The sequence below is a fragment of the Phoca vitulina genome, unplaced genomic scaffold (genome assembly GCF_004348235.1).
Source record: "Phoca vitulina isolate PV1807 unplaced genomic scaffold, GSC_HSeal_1.0 scaffold7, whole genome shotgun sequence".
In the NCBI taxonomy this organism is placed as follows: domain Eukaryota; kingdom Metazoa; phylum Chordata; class Mammalia; order Carnivora; family Phocidae; genus Phoca; species Phoca vitulina.
In genome coordinates, this window is record NW_022589710.1 from 342,969 (window position 1) to 362,339 (window position 19,371).

The following is a 19,371-nucleotide window of genomic DNA, read 5'->3' on the forward strand; positions in this document are numbered from 1 at the left end:
GGCTGAGGCAAGACGAGGCTGAAGCATCTTAGAGTGTTCAAAAGAAGAAAACAACCACCACCATGAATGATGGGGTTATGTTAAAGGGACATGGGAATCAACTGAGAAAGCTCACTGTGGCCAAAGCTGGAACAATTGGAGCAAAAAATAAATAAAGTAGTATTGAGTAATAACCCAAAGTTTACAATGAGTTCCAAGAGTCACTGATATAAATCATGGAATAAATAAATGAGGGAGAACAGACCAATCTCCCATGCTGAAGAATTCTAAATATGTAGACACTCCACACTTCCCACTCCTTAAGTGTGTGCTGCACACAGGGACTTTCTTCCAAAAGAGACAGTATGGAAAGGGTGACAAAGAGCAACTTTACAGTGGAAAAACCTGACAAACACTACCTTACCCCAGTGAATACAAGTCAATATCAACAGAGATAAGTCATGTTGGTAACATGTCCCCTTGATATGATGTGACGAGAAATGGCACTTTACTTCCGTGGTCTTCCTCCCCAAAACCCATAACCCCAGTCTAATCATGAGGAAATCATCAGAAAATTCCCAATTGAGGGACATTCTACAAAATATCTAACTAATACTCCTCAAAATTGTCCAGATCATCAAGAATACGAAAAATCTGAGAAATTGTCATAGCCAAGAGGAGCCTAAGGAGACATAACTAAATGTAATGTGGTCTCCTAGTGGGATTCTGCAGGAGATAAAAGACACTAGGTAAAATCAAAGTAAATCTCCTACAGTATGAATTTTAGCTAATAATTAATGTATTAGTATTAGCTTATTAATTGTGGCAACTGTACCATTGTCAGGTGTTAATAATAAGAGACACTTGGTGTACAGTGTAAGGAAACTATGTGTACTATCCTCACAACTTTTCCGTAAATCCAAAACTGTTCTAAAATTAAACATTTATTATAAAAACTTGCAAAACTGTAGGTTTCGGGGCGCCTGGGTGGCTCAGTCATTAAGCGTCTGCCTTCGGCTCGGGTCATGGTCCCAGGGTCATGGGATCGAGCCCCACATCAGGCTCCCTGCTCAGTGGGAAACCTGCTTCTCCCTCTCCCACTCCTCCTGCTTGTGTTCCCTCTCTCGCTGTGTCTCTCTCTGTCAAATAAATAAATAAAATCTTTAAAAAAAAAAAAACTGTAGGTTTCATAGGGCCTGCATTTTGTGGAGGGAGAATCACAATTTCATGTAGAGCCATATCATTATACACACACCAAAAAGAGTCTTGAACTGTGCTGTCCAAGACATAGCCATTAACTACATGTGGCTCTTGAACACTTGGATTGTGACTAGTCCAAATTGAGATGTGCTGAGTGTAAAATATACACCAAGTCTCAAAGACTTAGTATGAAGAAAAGAATGTAAACAATCTCATTGGTATCTTTTTATTGACTAACGTTGCAATGATATTTTGGGTTTATTGGGTTAAATAAAATATATTTTTACAATTAATTGTATATATTCATAGTTTCTTCTAATGTGGATACTAAAAAAATTTAAATTATGTATGTAGCTCACATTGTATTTCTATTGATAACAGTGGTCTAAAAGGAAAGACATGAAATGTTGACAATAGCTATTCCTGGTAGTGGAATTCAGGGTGATTTTTTTTAGCTTTCCTTTTTCTAATTTTTCATCAGTAAATGTGTGTTCCTTATACCGTAAAAAAAAGTAATAAAAATAAAAAGACACAAAGAACTATTGCTATGAAATGTCACACTAAAAGACGGAAGCACCGAGCAGAAATGTCAAGCCGTAGAGTCCTTCATTAATTAATTATTCACTCATTTATTTGAATATACATATATTAAATATCCCATGTACAAGGCACTGGGACAGTTGCTGAGAATACAAATACACACACACAAAAAGGTGGGCTATAATTATTTCCTTCACGTTCACAGTCCACTTGGGAAATTAAGCTTGTAAATAAAATATGAGAACACTGTATGGTCAGTGATACTGTGGTGATTCCTATAGTCAATTCTCCTCTATTTCCTGTTTTAAATGCTGCTGTTTTTCTGGCTCTGACCTTAGTCTAATTCTTTGTCCATACCTTGATTGCAACTAATACCTATGTCCTAATGACTATACCTCGAACCTTGCTTTGGCTCTAGACCTATGTATTCCTCCAACAACCTTTTGGTGAGATGACGCTTGAGCAATATAAACTGTACAAACCTAAAACTCATAATGTTTTCACCTCCCCTACTCCAAGCTCTTCTACCTCTGCATTTCCTTGTCTTAGTTAATGATACTCTCTTACCTCCCGGCTCTGTGTAAAAGGCAAATTTAATGATTTTACTTCGCTTCTCAAAATTTTTTAGACTTAGCCTGGCACAAGCCCACATATGATTTGCTTTTAGCTACCAATTCAACCTCATTGCCTGACACATCTCTCACCAACATTGACCTAAAAATACCAAAATACTAAATTCAGGAAATATCGTGAGTGAACACTTCTCTTATCTCCATCCTTCCCTCTACCCTTCCCTTTGTTTGGAGTTTCCAACCTCATCATCACCTCCCTGTCATGGTCCCCTGACATCTCTCTGAAACCTTCCTTGATCTTTCTGGCTCCCTTTGAAATATGCACATAGCTCCAGAATAGCATTCATCTCCTTATATATTTATATATTTATTGCCTGCCTCCTCTAGGATACTCGATTCCTCGAGAGCAAGAATTATGTCTCTTTCACCTTGATATCCCCAACATTACACAGAACATGACAAGTAGAAGACTTTCAAGTTTACTGACTATTTCCCATCTTCCTTCACCTTTCTTACTCTACTGTGGTCAGTTTTACCCCCCAGAATAGTTCCTTGAATGTCCCAAGCAAGCTTCCACCTCTGGGTTTTTTTTATTTGAATATTCTTGCTTCAAATGGTTCCCTTCCTCCCATCATTCAGATCACTGCTCAAACACCACCTCATCAGAGAGGTCTTCCTTTGATCCCATATGAGATAGTACTCACCCAACCCATCCTTCTTTCCCCTTACCCTGTCTCACATTTTTGCATGGGAATCGTCATTAGCAGACATCATATTATATATTTGTTGGCATATTTTTTATCTGTCTATCCACCAGAATATAAGCATCAGGAAGCCCAGGACTTTGTCTGATTTATTAAACAAATAAATAAAGATCTGATGCATGTATAAAAAAATAAATGATGTTATTTATCACCGAGACATGACATTGTCTCTCTTGCATTTCCCCTTCATCTGCTTTTATTCTCATCAAGCCATAAATCTAGGACAAATGAAGGATTAAGACACAAGACTCCAAGAATTGTCAAGTATAATAAGGCTGAGTAAGCAATAATATTATAACTTGCAAAGGGGCAACGTTCAGCTAACCATTTATTAAATTTGTTTCAAGAATGTGTTTTACCTTCTAATTCATGTATTCAACAAATATTTATATCACATCTATCAGTCATTCTTTTTGAAAAGTTAAAAGGTGTCTCATACATTTGTATCACTGTTTATAGTTTACAAGGTCCTTTCTGACACTTACTCCAATGTATCCTCATAAACAATTTTTTGAGGTAAGCAGGTCTTATGAGGAATGAGTTGGTTACCAGATTAAGAATCACTGGGTTGTAAAAATTTTCAGCTAGGAAAGTATTCCATCATTTTATTGTTGATACAACTATGTACAGAAACCCATTATCAATTTATTTATTTCACCTTAGAGAGCTATAATACACATTGTCCATCAGTACCAGTCCATTAATTCCCACTTCTGGGATTCCCAGCTTGCTCTAAGCCTCGGTGTTAATATGAATATTTCACGGTAGAGTGTATAAACTTTGAGGGTAAGTGCAATGCCTTCTCTGTTTCTTCTACTTACTTTAAGGCTCTCACACACTGTGTGTTGCCCATAAATATTTGTTAGTAAAGAGAATAGTTATTAAGGTAAGAATTTGTCTATTCAGAAAGTTTTCAAGGCAACTGTGACAGCTAGTCTCTAAAGATGGTCCTCCAACGAGCCGTGCCTCTCAGTTGTCAGACTCTGTGTCGTCCCCTCACCTTGAAATCTGGACTCAACTGTAACCAGTAGAATGTGGTAGAAATGATGTTATGTAATACTGAGGCTCTGTCAGAAGCAGCTTTGCAGTTTCTGTCTTGGTTTCTTGGAACACTCACTCTGGGGGAAGGCAGCCATCACATAAGCTGTTCTGCTACTCAAATACCACCGTGCTGTGAGGAAGCCAAATGAGAGAAAGATGCCTCGTCAGCCCTCACTGTTTTTGGGACAACAGCCCCATCCCAAGCTCCACCATGTAAGCAAAGAAGTCATGGAAGACACCGTACCCAGGTGAGCCATCAGATGACTGCACTCCAGCCAACACCTGACAGTGAACATGAGAGACCTTGAGCAAGAGCCACACAGCTGAGCCCACTCAGCCTACAGACTCTAAGAGATGATAATAAAGGGTGCTTTTAAAGCACCTAAGCTTGGAGCAGTTTGTTACACAGCAGCTGTAACTTACCATTTTACAGAACCCTCGTTGTGTCTCCCAGTGAGAGAGCATATATTTGGGGGACCAGGACCACCAATCCTGCAGCTCTCTTTTTCTAGGCCCCTTTCAAAATTGGAAGCCTTTCAAATCACCCAGTAGATAGGTCTAGGCGATAACAACACAGTCAAATAAGGCATATGTTGCCTCCAAAATCCGGTGCAGCACACAAGGTATTGTGACTCTTTCTTAATGGTAGGAGAGACCAGATGTAGCAGCTTGACCTTGACCCAGCAAGAGGTATCTCAACTTGTCCCAGACCATGGAAACCCAAAAAAGTTCATTGAGTGAGCAAGACCCTAAATTTTTCTGGGATGTATGTCCTACCCTTTGGCATATATGTGTCTTACCAAGGTGTCTAAAGTAGTTGGTCCATGAGGGTAGTGGATCCATGTGATGTCTTGTGGAGTGGAGAGGCAATCAATTCCCTGTGGAATAGAACAGGACAAGGTGGGGAGGATTGGTATATCCTTAAAGTGAAACAGTGAAGGTATATTGCTGGCCCTTCTGGTTGAAAAAAAAAATGCTTCCAGTAGTCTCTGCTAATATGTATATAGAGGAACAAAATTATTTTTCTATCAAGTCCCAAATCAAGGGATTTGTTGATTTAATCCAACAATGAAACCACATCTGGAACAGCAGCTGCAATTCTATTCACCATCTGATTAAATTTACAGAAACCTTTTGTCATTCTTCAAGAGCCACCTACCCTCTACTCCGGCCAAATAGATGAGGTGAAGGGGATGTGCTGGCCCTACATCTTTTAAGTCCTTTATGGAGACATTAATCTCTACAGTTTCTCCAGGATGCAGTATTACTTTGGATCTACTGTTTTGGAACACAGAGGCAGTTCTAATGTCTTCTACTTGTCCTCATTCCACAGATCAGATAACAGTTATAGTGATTCTGCTATTTGTTGAGTGTGTCTCTTTCAATTAGGTATTCTAGAACTTGGGAAATAACCATTAGGTGAGTTCAGAGCCCAGCTGGATACACTGTCAGATGGACCTGAGCCAAAATACCATTAATCATTCAGCTTTAATAACGCCCTACTCTGATAAATAGAGTGGCATATTGGGTTTCCAAGACTTAGTATCATTTCAGAGCCAGTGTCCAGAAATCCCCAAAAAGTCTAGTTATTTTCCCTTCCCCAATGCACTATCACCTTGGTAAATGGCTGCAGGTCTTTTGGGAGAAGGGAAGAAGGAAAATTTATGATTATATAAAAATTTTTAAATTATATAAACTTAAAATTTTAAATTGTATAAACTTTTGGCCATATAAATATAAATTAGAAAAATCTTACAATTCTATTGGCACTTACGACACCTCATTTTTTTGTATTTGTCCCCCTGGGGCCTGCCCCATGTCTGGCTATAGATATAGTAACAACGAAAGATGTTGAGGGTGTGTCCCGAGGAGTCTCAGCATTTATCCACATGATGGGTCATCAGAGATTCCTCAAGCAAAGAGGGACTAAACTCCTCAGGCGAGGGAAGAAGTCGGCTTCTGCAGAAAGGAGACTGAGGGGCTACAAGGCCTGAGTTTCATCAGAGTCTGCCCACATGTTGCTATCTCAGTTTTCAGGGGCCTAAGTCAATCCCAATCAATGCCCTAATTTTAACCACAAGAGGCCTTGAATTAAATTGGTATTATCCAGCTACCCACAAGATTAGCCTTTGGGTTTGGTTTTCAGAAATATCAGACCCTGCAGCTATAAGAAATAAGGATTTCCATCAGGGTGGTCACAGAAACTTTCCAGTTCCTTGCCTGGACTTTGAGTTGAAAAGGTATTGCCCTAAGTTCATTTTTTTTTCCTCCAATTTCTCTATGGCACTTAGAAGCAACCAACTGTCCTTATACTCTTTATTTGCACTAAACTGTTCTATGGCGACAGCTACCTGGTAACCCTACTCCTTTTTTCTATAGGCGTCTGATGTCAGGGATGACTAGTGTCCCATTTACCATTGGCAGTGGGATCGCTAATCCTAGTCAAATCAGAGAATCCATGCTAACTTCCCATCTTTAAGGTTCTGTTCCTCCAAATCAGTTTGAGGGCCAATAATTGTTATCACTTAGGAGTCAGCCAGGTTAGTGGAACCACGATAACTCCAAGATGGAGTCGGTTACCACTGTGTAGCTACCTCTTCTGTGGACCCATTGCCAGCCTCCGGTGATGGGCCTGGGGTCACTGTTGGTCCGCTGAGCCAAGAGTCAGAAAGATTAGCTGGACACAGAATGGAGGAAAACAAAGACAACATGGGACCTGCCTAGTACCTCTGCATCTATCCCCATACCTGACCACTAAGGGGAATTGTAACTGTTTCACTTCTGCCTTCCAAATCACGTGCGATTTCATCTTTTGGGCATCTCTACTGCAGGACTACACGCAGAAAGGGATTCTGGGAAACAGAGTTGTCTGCTTAACCAAGTTGACCAGCAGCACAGTCCAGCAGTCCTTAAGTGCGGGTCCTTATCCCAGATCTCAGAAGACAGGGAATATGGGCAGAAAGGAGAGTAGAGAAGACCCTGGGGCTCATTGGTCATCTTCTGCCTGCAGCTGACCTGTGTGATTTGGGAGATGCCTGGAGACACACAGTCGAGGCACACAGGAGCTTTCCTCTCAAAGATGAGAACGTCAATCTGGATCTATTGGGATTCTTTTTGGAGCCAGTGAAACTAAAAGGTACACTATAGGATATGATGAACAAAAGGCTCATTTCTTGTCTCAGACTCAGTCTGCCAAATGGAGGTGAACACCAAGAACAGAGTCCTTGTGTCCCGTAAATTCTACAACATAGAGAACTTTGTTCTGAACTGTTTCCCCAGCAGTGCCTGGCTGTCGGTGATTCGGGCAGGACCTCGTCAAATGACAGAAAGCGAGAAATGAAGTGGAAGATTCTTAACACAGCTCAGTAAAGACGCTGATCTCTTCTTGCACATCATGATTCCCCAGCTCAGAGTGTTGGCCACCTACCTGTGTGCAACTGTTACACAATGCTCCCCAGCACCTGCCTCCTGCAACTAAGTGCTATGATGCGGGTTCCAGCCACATTCCCTGCCGGGCACTCTGGCCACAGTGGTAGCACCAGAGAACAGAGGCGAAAATATCTGCAAAAGGAACCTCAGAGTTCCCAAATTACCAGCGATGTTTCTCAACCGGAGTCAGATATATCTCCCTTAACGGACAAATCGTTTTCACAGACCCCAGTGTTAACTACACTACTTTGAACATAATGTTATTTAAACATGTAGAAACATAAAATGGTGTTTAAACTCCATGCGCTCATCGCTCTTATGCCAACAATAAAAAAATACGAGTTAAACATGCATGAAACTTCAAAACCAAAAAAACTTTAAAGATTTTCATTTAATATAATACATGAAGTTTTACTAAAACTAAATCATCAATTTTGAATTGAATAGATAAAAAATACATATGTAGTATTGGGTTTTACTTATCAACTTGATTCTTCTGATTTTGTGCATGATTTTCATCATTGTTTTTCCTTTGTTCAAAAATAAATTCATATTGAATCGTTAATCCATTCGCTTGATGGTCCAATTAATTTACTATGCACCAACAGACAATATTGAAAGAAATATTTTTAACTTTTAATGAAACATTCTTTACTAAATTATTACTACCATACTTATTGCTAATCAATTGTAGCTAAAAGGCTTACATGAAAGATGAGTTCCACACAGCATAGCCACATGAATGGTGAACGCACTATTGATCATACATTGAGTTTTACATGTTTATGGCATCCAACTTGTGATGATCCCATTTTCTTGTAATTGTTTTCTATTGAAATCACCTGACATCATTTGACCTTCATTTAGTGCTAATATTAGTAAAAAAGCAAAGGAGGGCATTGGAGTCTTGTGGCAGTATTTGCTTATAAGATCATTATTGAGATAAGCCCCAACGTGAGTCAGTTGCATTTTATAAGAAATATATATTCCTTACAGTCTGGCATAACACAGGATTGATTTCCCAATGGGGGAAAATGAGGAATTGGTTTACAGAGCCTTTATATATACAAATTCGTAACACATTTCTGTGTTGATGCTGCTCTTTATTTTCTTAGCATTATCTATAATATTTAGCAATTGCTCTTCTTTAAGTTAATAATAAAACATACCAAAGCAGTCGTTTGGCCTTCTTCATGGCATCAAATTATAGCTAATGTCTGTTTACAAGTTACGGATGAAAAAAAACTTATTGGGTGCCTGGGTGGCTCAGTTGGTTAAGTGACCAACTCTTGATTTTGGCTCAGGTCATGATCTCAGCGTCGTGAGATGGAGCCCCACGTCAGTGGGCATGGAGCCTGCTTAAGATTCTGCCTCTTCCTCTGCCCCTCCCCCCACCAAAAAAAAAAAGTTATGTATTTAGAGGCACGTTTTGCAGCATGAGCTTTGGTACCAACTCTTAACTGACGCTAATATAATGAGGCATAAAATAATTTGAAAATTTTTCAGTGACTTAAAAATAACAGCAAAAAAGTAACCAATATCTCTTATAGATATTCTCATGAAGCAAAAGGCTAACAAAGAATGTCCAGTTGTTTCCTTTACAAGCTGAAGTGACGCCACCATGTGGCAGGAGTAAAAATAATTTACAATTCTTTTGTTTTGCCCATTGAAATTACGCAAATCTTAATTAAATTTGGTGAAAACCACAATATTACAAATTTTGTTCATAAAATATGGGATTATTAATTTTTATATCATGCCACTTAAATTACACATGATTTATGCTATTCAACTGTTTTAGACTATCACTATTGAAAACACATTGTTAATTCTCATAAAAACATGATGACCCATAAAACTTCCAAGATACGCCATTACAAATATGATAAATACAAAGTATAAATAACTTTCTAGGTCCAATTTTAAAATAATCCCTATTACTATTATGATTTCCATATGGGTCTTGGAAATGACTTAAAAGTAATGATAATTTTGTCTCTATAAAAAGAGCACTATTCAAAAAAGGGATAAAAACTTAACAAAATATAGAATACTGTCTATCACTAACATATAAAATTCGTAAGTACTTTGCTTACTAAATCCTTTAATCTGAAATTTAAATAACCTAAATTCTTGATATATTTAAGGCATAATTTATTAACTTGTTTATTTTAAAACAGCATAATGTAATCTGATTGTTAAAACTAGTTGTTACCGAATTATGATTTTTTTTAATCTCTAGGAAAGTATCTCATTACTGAGTATTGAATATCTGAGCTCATGAGGATTGGGTGATTACCTGTTTTCTTTTCACTCTTTTATATTTTCCAAATTTTTAATATAATAAGTATATATTAATTTTATGTTGAAAAATGAAAAAGTCTGGTGCAGCAATTTGGGGCTATAACAAGCTGGACACGACATAATTGTATAACAAAAAGTGGTATAATAAATTATGATAAGTCTATATTTCATACAGTTAAAAATAATGAAGTGAATCTATACATATAGCAAGAAAAGATCTTCAAAATGCATTATTGAGTGGGGAAAGAAGTTGCAGAACATCTTAAGATGTCATTTATGTTAATAAAAATACTTGCGTAATGCAAACCCTGAACATCGCACAGTAAAAGAACATTATAGGTTTGCAAGGTGGCACCCAGATCCATTTCATCCACATCTGTTCCTTTTGGTAACTTTATTAGAACTAGAAAATTCTACTGAATCTTTTCCCAATCAATTAACATATTTTGTTACATAACATATTTGTTTAAAAAAAAAAAAACACTTGTTTTCTAAATGGCTTTGGGGTAGTGATGAGGTTTGCTGCTGGCTAGAGGAAACTCTCTGTGGCAGAACGGCGGTTGAGAAACTGGTTTTTAGTCTATATGATTAAGAAAGTGAATGTTCGGGGCGCCTGGGTGGCTCAGTCGTTAAGTGTCTGCCTTTGGCTCAGGTCATGATCTCAGGGTCCTGGGATCGAGCCCCACATCGGGCTCCCTGCTCGGCAGGAAGCCTGCTTCTCCCTCTCCCACTCCCCCTGCTTATGTTCCCTATCTCGCTGTGTCTCTATCTGTCATATAAATAAATAAAATCTTAAAAAAAAAAAAAAAGAAAGTGAATGTTCTTTTAAACCCAGAGGTGATTAGTCTGCCAGTGGCAAACTTAAGCTATCTAAATTGGGATGAGATTCAGACTTAAACCCAAATGCCAATGGATTTGCACTTTTAGTCCCTGTGTAAGGCACTTCTTCCTTTGCTTATTATGATACCTTGGAAACCAAATTATTGATCATAAATTCGCTTGCTGAGAACATGGGAGGTTCAGTGGCTTGGGAGAAGGTATGTTTACTTTCCCCAAAGTTCTAACAAACCACGATGAAGAATCTATCTCCTAACAAAAACATCTCTAACTGGATTCCACAGCCATCCACAATCTTAACATCCCTGTCCTCTGGACAGTGCAGACAACTGTCCTCCTGTGGATTATTATTTCCTTAAAGATATAACGCCAGAGTCAAGTGGGAACCTCAATCACTTTCCTTGCAAAGATGGGAGGCATTGTGTCTCCTCTCTTTATACATTAATTTAATTAGGCAAACTTTCAGTCTCTCATTATCAGCCTACAGTCTCTCTGTCTTCCCAATCCTGGCAGAAGCCTCATCACACTGAGAAAAATGGTACCATATATTGCACTTAAAGGGAGTTCCTGAGCACGTTAGCAGCAAGGGGACACCTGGCTCTGAAGTTTACTAATACGATCAATCTCTGATCGAAGTCCCAACCAAGTCTTCCTCCCAACTCAGGCTATACTTCCTCCATCCAAATTTTGTCCCCTCCCTCAGAAAAAGGAATTTCTAGAGTAAAGGCAGTAAACAAAATTATCAGGATATATACAAATACAGAAATTTTAGTGCATAAAGTCAAAAGATTTCTAAATGTCCAAAAATTTTGTAATTAAAAGATTAATAATAAATTAGTTTTTTTAAAAAAAATTAGTTGTATAACAGTCAAATGCTAATATGCTTAATATATAAAATAAAGAGTTCCTATAAGTGGATAAGGAAAACACTAGCCTGATAACTATGGAGGGAAAAACTAGGCACAAAAATTATATATAAATCGCTAATGAATATTTGAAAAAATCAACCACATTTAAAACCAAAAAATTCAAATGAAAACAACTATTGTTCATACCAAATAATATGGATCTTTTTAACAATTGCACCTCAGTGGGTGCCTGGGTGGCTCAGTTGGTTAAGCAACTGCCTTCGGCTCAGGTCATGATCCTGGAGTCCCGGGATCGAGTCCCGCATCGGACTCCCTGCTCGGCAGGGAGTCTGCTTCTCCCTCTGACCCTCCTCCCTCTCATGCTCTCTGTCTCTCATTCTCTCTCTCTCAAATAAATAAATAAAATCTTTAAAAAAAAAAAAAAAAAAACAATTGCACCTCAGTGCTGGTGAAATTGGGCACATTAACGGCACTTACATCTATTGCTGTTATGATTACAAACTGATACAATATAACATAGATATCAGGACCTTTTAAGACGGTCATCCCTCTTGGCCCAATAATTGGTAATCAGTCTTTAAAAAAATTGTCTGAGCAGATTTTTTTATAAACAAAGAGGCCCATTAAAGGTTATTTGCACTTCCAATAATTGGAAATAACCTAAATATCTTGCTCTAATATAAGTGGAAAACAGAAAACTGAATATATAATATGGCTCAACAATGTAAGAAAATAACACTGAAGACTAAAGACTAAAAAGAAATATAACAAAATGATACAGTATATATCTCTGGATAGTAGAATCAGGCATGATGTTCTTCTCTTCTTTATTTTTTTTAATTTTATTCATTTATTTGACAGCGAGAGAGGAACACAAGCAGGGGAGTGGGAGAAGGAGAAGCAGGCTTCCCGCAGAATGGGGAGCCAGATGCAGGGCTTGATCCCGGGAGGGATCGACCTAAGCCGAAGGCAGACGCTTAACAACTGAGCCACCCAGGACCTCTCTTCTCTTCTTTAAAATGATATGTAATTCACAATTTTTTCTTCAGTGGACACATGTAGTGAGAAAAATGATCTAATAAAAGCACCTTTTAAGTACTAGATTACATGTTTTTAAAATATTCCTAGTGTCCCTTAAAGTCGGTGGTCTAACGTAAATAATATTGTCTAGATCTCACTAGAGCACACATTAATATACTCTATCCCTGGAGTAAGGAGTTCCTAAAATCAACTGCCTACTATGTAAATTAGAATTGCCTTCCCCCCCCCTAAATTTAATTGTTATCGAACTTCAACTAAAGCTCTCTATTATTTTTGTTTAACAATACAAGCTAAACACATAGTTTGTTTGGTGACCCATTTTTATCCAAAAGTAAAATAATGCTTTGTTGCTAAATGAAGGGCCAGGAGGAAGAGGATGCCTAGCACTGGGGACAGAGGGAGCCATCTAAATTGACCACAGCATCAAGTCTGACCATGGTCCTCAAAACATTCAACTGAATTCAGTAATTCTGAACACCAATTTATACCAAGCACCCTGCTAGGTCATGAAGCCTGGAATGAGGGGGATTCAAAGATGAGCAAAACGTAGAACCATGAAGGTTCACCTTGGGTTCCTGCCTCCCTAAAAACTGACCAGTAAAAGAGAAGAACTGCTTTACCAGTTATTTCAGAACTAAATGGGACAATTACAGATGTTTCTATAAGGAAATCTTCACTGGAACAAATCTAGTGATGGGTAAACACTGTATACTCCCTAAAAGCAGAAAGGACAAAGATGCTCTTCGGGAAACAAAATCATCCAGAAAAAACTGTAAAACAAACAAACAAAACACACACACACACACACACACACACAAACCTCCTGTGCAGACAATCGAAGAATCACTGCCCTTTCCCCAGCAAGAGGGAGAGTGAGAAGTCACCCCCTGACCACCCCCAGCAGCAAACCTGCATTCTAATCATGACACCCCCAAGCTCATCATGAGACCTTGGTACTCTCTGATCTGTCTCCCATCCATAAGAGGAGGGAAGGGACTCAAAGACTAAATTTTCTAGCTCTAACATCTTATGGGTCTATGAGGAGCTCCCTCCTGGTTGGTCCCCGGAGGCATCTGGAGACGGGGTTTAGAAAATCCAGGAGTCCCAGCCCTGAATGAGGACATAGCTCCTCAGTGTGGAATTTTGGACCTTCTGCAAGGAGTTTAAAATAATTAGTTGGTCCCTGGGCTGTCTCTTAAAACTTTAATATTTACTTTATGACAAAAGGAAAGTGCTCATTAGTGGTTGAGCCAAAGCAGTACCATTTTCTTTATTCATTCCAATGAGCCTATTTTACATTAGCAAGAAAAAGTTGGAGAGCTAGAGGCGCAGGGGGTATTTGCCTAGCCAAAGTGGATCTCAGACGGAAAGACGGTTGAAAAGCATGAGCCAAGGACACTTCAAGAAATGTGTCCTTGCACCTGACCTCCAGAGAGAGAGCGAGGTCCAAGTAAGTGACTTCCAGCATGCCTTCCCTGGTTCATCCTAGAGATGCCCACAGAGAATGGGGGGTGATGGCAGGGAGGGGCGGGTAAACAATAAGAACAAACATCTCTTCCATGCTTCTACTTCCTCAGAAGTCCAGGCCCCCTTAAGACTGCATTTTCTTAGTGACCTACGCTAAACTGTGATGAGTATCCCAAAAAGGAACAGCCCCCGTGGGAATATATGATATCTTCCATTTCATTTCCGGTGGAGGAGGTCATGGTTCCGCTTAGAATCTGCCCAGGGGCACATTTCCCTTCAGTAGAGGGAGTGAGCTCTCACCTCCCCCCGAGCAGCCATGACGTAATGGAAGGCCAGGAGCGCACCTAGTCATTGCGCCTGAAGTAAGTGATGTCACTGAACGGACACCTTCCTGCACTGGGGGCTCTTCATCTCTGCTGGTGTGTCCTGTTCCATCGGAGGCCTCTGGCTCCTTCTGAAATATCTACCAGAGAACAACCAGGTCAAGCCCAGCAAAGGTTTACAGATTAATTCTGTAAGAACTTCTTACACAGAAGGGAATTCTCCTCCAAGGGATGATGCTGAACTCTGACAGTCGTGCCATCCACAGGGCCTGCGGCTGAGGGTGAGCATCACCCACCTCGGCTGCTTCTCTGTAGTTCCAGGAAATGGCTAGAGGGACAACAGGGCTGTGCCAGTTTGATGTTTTCTCTAACATCAAAACCTGAGCGTGATTTGCATTTCAAATTTTCTAGAATGCCTTATTTTAGGTCACGACTGGCCTTACCTATAAGTTAGTTATGCGGCAGGATTTGGCACACACAAAAAAATCCCTCCACTAAAGGGATTATGCCCCCACCATCTCACTGTCACATCTGAAATCTCTCCATCAGTCACCCTGTGGAGTTTAGCCATTGAAAGTGCAGGTTAAAATGCAAATTTTTTACTTGAAGAAGTATCTTACAGAACCTTTCTCAATTAATAATGCCCCAGTATTGCTGGAATGTCAGACTAGGAAGTTTGGGTTAAAATCAACATACCAATAAATGAGGTCTGGCCATATAAATATATATTTAATTTGTGAAAGTGGTAACACTAAAAGGTGGTACCAAAAGATAAATAGATTCAAGAGCATTTTGTATCAATGAATTCATGACAGATCCTTGATACTCTATTCAAGGGAATGAGTTTGGAGTTACAGTTTAACCTTTGAGATTAGAAGAGCTAATTCCCCTGTTGCCCATGTCAGAAGCAGAACATTAGCAGATACCCCCAGATTAGACTTAGTTTGTAATTCAGGGTAAGCAGGGTATATGACAGAGCAGAAGAATCTGGTTTTGACTCTGTCTCTACTGTTTATAAGGTGTGTGAGTGACCCTAATCAAGCCACCTAAGCTATGTGAGCCTCAGTTTCCTGATCTATAAATCTGGATATGGAAAAGAAAATGCATTGTAAATAAATCTAATTTTTGTTCAGTTAGTCTCTATTAAAGAATCTCTCCCTTTCTCCATTCACACCCATCAGGGAGAGGAGTAGGCTGGTGGTGCCAACCACGACCCTCAGCAGACCTCTCCCTGAGCCTTTGTTGCCTCTAAACTGGAACAGGCACATCACTCCCGTGCTTAATTTCTTGCTCACCTGTCCAAAAGGTGCTTGTTTACAACGTTGGTGATAAGGTTACTTCCTGGGTAGGAAGGGATAACTTTTTGGTGCTTTTGCACTAGTCTGTATGTCTGTCTGCCTTGCATATGAGAACCATCTCGTTGATTCAGACTGGAAATGTCAAGAAGGCAGGATTTCTTGCCATTGAATGGATGGAAGATGATGCCCAATAGAGAACCACACTTGAACAGGGGCTAAATCGTCAATAACGAGCTTGTGACACCATGATATTAAAGGAGATGTCTCACCAAAGAGACAGCCGCCTCTCTCACTGAATCAGTAATCCCCATATCCTGTAAAAAAAAACAAAACCACAAACACCACCACCACAAAGGAACCTGAAGGTGTTGGCTAAGTGACTAAATACTCTTTGTCAGCCAGGGTGATTCCGGAAGTTTCAGAGCCTGGGAGGAAACCTCTCTGTGAGGTGTTTACACAAGGGAAATTTTTACACAAGGGAAATCAAATTAGGCTGAGAGACTGCAGCCAGCTTCCAGAAGAAAGGGGAGCAAACAGCTTTGATCAGCTGCATAGGTGGTCTTCGCCCCTTGGGCAAGGTTTAAACCTGTCTCCTGGCCAGAAGCCCGCTGCACCTCTGTGCTTGGTGGTTTCACCCTTGTCCTAGCTCTACCTGCTGATGCCTTGCTCTGTAGTGTGACTTCTGTGGCCTCTTCCTGCTTCACAAACATCCGTGTCAATTCTTCTGACGTGTTCCAAAACCAAACAGAGTCTGTTGTCGATGGACAAGCCCCCTGCTGAGCCCCTGGGGTGTAGCCAAGGCCGAGGAATCTGGGGTCACAGCGAACTTTGTCACTTCCCTCCTGCAAAGGGGTGGAAGTCCCCTACCCTTTATGGTCCCCTGTGATTGTGGGGATTCCTACATCTACTTCAGAGGAGCCCATGAGAGACTGGAGCCGCCCAGCCCCCTGCGGGAAAGAGAAGGGAAGAAGGGATCTGCGTGGAGTTCACCCCGCCGCTGATGTTCTCACTCGGGCCTAGGCTGCTGGAGGATAGAGCGCTGCAGTCAGACTAGGTATCTGCTTCACCCCCTGCCCTCCTCCTCAGGGTAAAGGAACTGCTGACACTGGCTGGTTCTGGCCCTAAGGACCCTAAGCGACAGCGGGCTGCTGAGGACTATGCTAGTGACTAGGCTGTCCCCGGCATCCTGCCCTGCCCAGCTGGGGGGCCTGAGGTCGCAGGAGCAGGGCTCCAAGGCCACGGGACACAGCTGAGACATCGTCCACGTCCACACCACTCCTACCTCAGACAGACAGTGGTGGGCAGAGCAGGGGGAGGAGAATGGACCTACCCTCTCTTCTTCACTGCCTCTGGTTCTAGAAATCGCTCTTATTAGCTCTAAGACTATAGGGAACTCCTTGAACAGCCCAGGGCCCCCTCACTCTCAAATAGGAATATCACACATACCTCGCTTGGTTGTGAGAGTTAAGGGAGTCAGTGTTGTAGTAAAGTTGAAAACACTCAGGGACAAACTCCCTTGCCCACTTGCTTGCCTGCAAGTTTGGAGTTAAACTCACATAATCCCAGAGAAGACCTGATGGGGGCTAAAGGGAAGAGGACAGCGCAGGTGTTGTGGGCCCCACTAATCCACACCAGGTGTCACGTGACACGCTACCCTCACAACTCCATGAAACTGAAACGAATTTTTCTTCTGATTTGTGATATTTTCAGAAAGGAAAAAAGAGGGAACTGAGGCATGGGGACTCCGATCATTGGTTTTACTTTGGTTCCAAAGCCAGGAGCTGATGGCATTTGGAGGGCCGTTTGCCTGTGCTGGGCTGTGGGGATACCACCAAGGTGACTCAGCCCACCTCCAGGACTCAGTGAAGCCAAAGAGCGCCATGCTCCTCACCCGCAGGGAGGCATGAATTACCTGCTGCCTACTCTCTCCCGGCAGTCTCTGTCTCCAGAATATAAAGCCCCAACCACACAACTGGCAAAGAAACGAGGCTCCAGGGTACATCTCCTAGAGCCCCTTATCTCGTGTGGTTTGCTAAAAGAAAAACGAGGCTCCAGGGGAGGGAAGAGGGACAGAAAGGGATGTCTACAGTTTTCCGACTAAAGAAAAGACACACACAGAGAGAAAGAGAGGGAAGGAGAGAAAGTTAAAGTACTAAAAGTTTTGTGAGTTCCTTTACAACTCAGTTCAACAACTTATATTTCCTACACAAACATTCTGAGGATTAAATGAACAACACAATACTTGTTTGAGCTCTTTGTGATCAAACGCTTTGCAGTACAAGTTCTATTCCTGGAGAGTTGATATCAGAGCTTCTTGCTCCTCGTCAGTAAACATAAGAAGAGGCCAAACCTGTGTAAATTTAAATTACATAAAACCTTTCCCCCAACTGCCTGGTCTCTTAACAGCTGCTTCTCACCAAGCTCCGTGGTCGCAGAATGTAAATATCTTTATCTGAGCAGCACAGACTTTTGAAAATGTGACATAATAGGATTTCTTCCTCACAAGGCGTATCAAACACCATTGCAAACTAAAGTCTATTTTACTCTTAACCAAGACTAAATCAAAGGGTCTTTTCTTTGTTTATTTTTAGACTTTCTGTTTCCCCACGACCCATGAAGTGTCCTCTCTGTCCATCCTGCCGACCGGAAGCCCTGCGAACCGGCCCAGAGGCAGCCCCAGAGACGAGAGTATGGAGGATTGTGAGAGCAGACAGCAGCAGAGCTGGGCTGCATCTCTGCCCGGAGTGTTCCTGGGGGAGCAGAACAGGGGCGGATGACCACATGGGCAGCTTTCTAAAAGCAATAAGGAACCAACCGGTACTTCAATGAGGTGACCTAAGATGGGGACAAAAGTGACAATGATTTTAGCTCATCTCTGGTTCAGGGGCAAGCCGGTGTGAAAACTTAGAACTTTTTGTGGATTTACTTCTAGAACCCTCAGGCTAGAGCAGTATGTGTTTCTTGAATGAATAAATGAAGGACACGCCAACCCAATGAATGAACAGCAGTGTCGAGAAAGGGAAGAAATCTGTTACAGATCAATAAATGGGGGGGTCCTGGGAGATTCACCCTTTGTCTCCCTGTGTCTTCTGACCCCGGGAGAGTGGCCAGCCGCTGGAGCAGAATCTCTAGCTATGGGGACCTAGGCGGACCACACCTGAGAGAGCATGTCACCATCACCCCCAATTCCTTGGGCAGTTTGAATCATTTACCTCCATGATGTGCTCCCCAGCTGTTCTAACTGCCGGCGATCCCTCTTTTCTCGGAATCCCTACTTCCTATGTAAGTGATGTCCTCATTTAGAGAATCCATCAGTACTGTTCTAACTGTTGTGCTCCTTCCTTCCTTCTCTAGATAATAAGATCCTTAAAGGTTGAGACTGTGTCATACGCTGCTTTTTGTGTCTACTTCACTGCATATTCTAGAGCTGAGTACGTATGGAAGAATGAATCAATTAATGAAATTAACGAACACATGCCAAGGCTGAAAGAGAAGGGCATTAACCGCTTGGCCTGACGACAGAGCGACATCACTCTTTGTGTTTCAGTCCCCAGCCCAGAGATGCAGTCACCCTCCTCTCGAGTCGGGAGCCCACGGTGATGCACAGGCACCTGCAGCCCGTTCCAAAACCCTGCAGCTGGCGCGGGCCCTATCTGCTCTCCGCTCACTCTTCTTGTGAGCTGTGGTGTGTTGCACTGGGTCCTCCA

At 41.2% G+C, this 19,371-nt stretch overlaps 1 gene segment (V, D, J or C); it reads left to right on the plus strand.

Annotated features, from left to right (window-relative positions):
* Window positions 1–19,371, plus strand: part of LOC116632792 — a 423,629-nt gene that overhangs the window by 239,281 nt on the left and 164,977 nt on the right.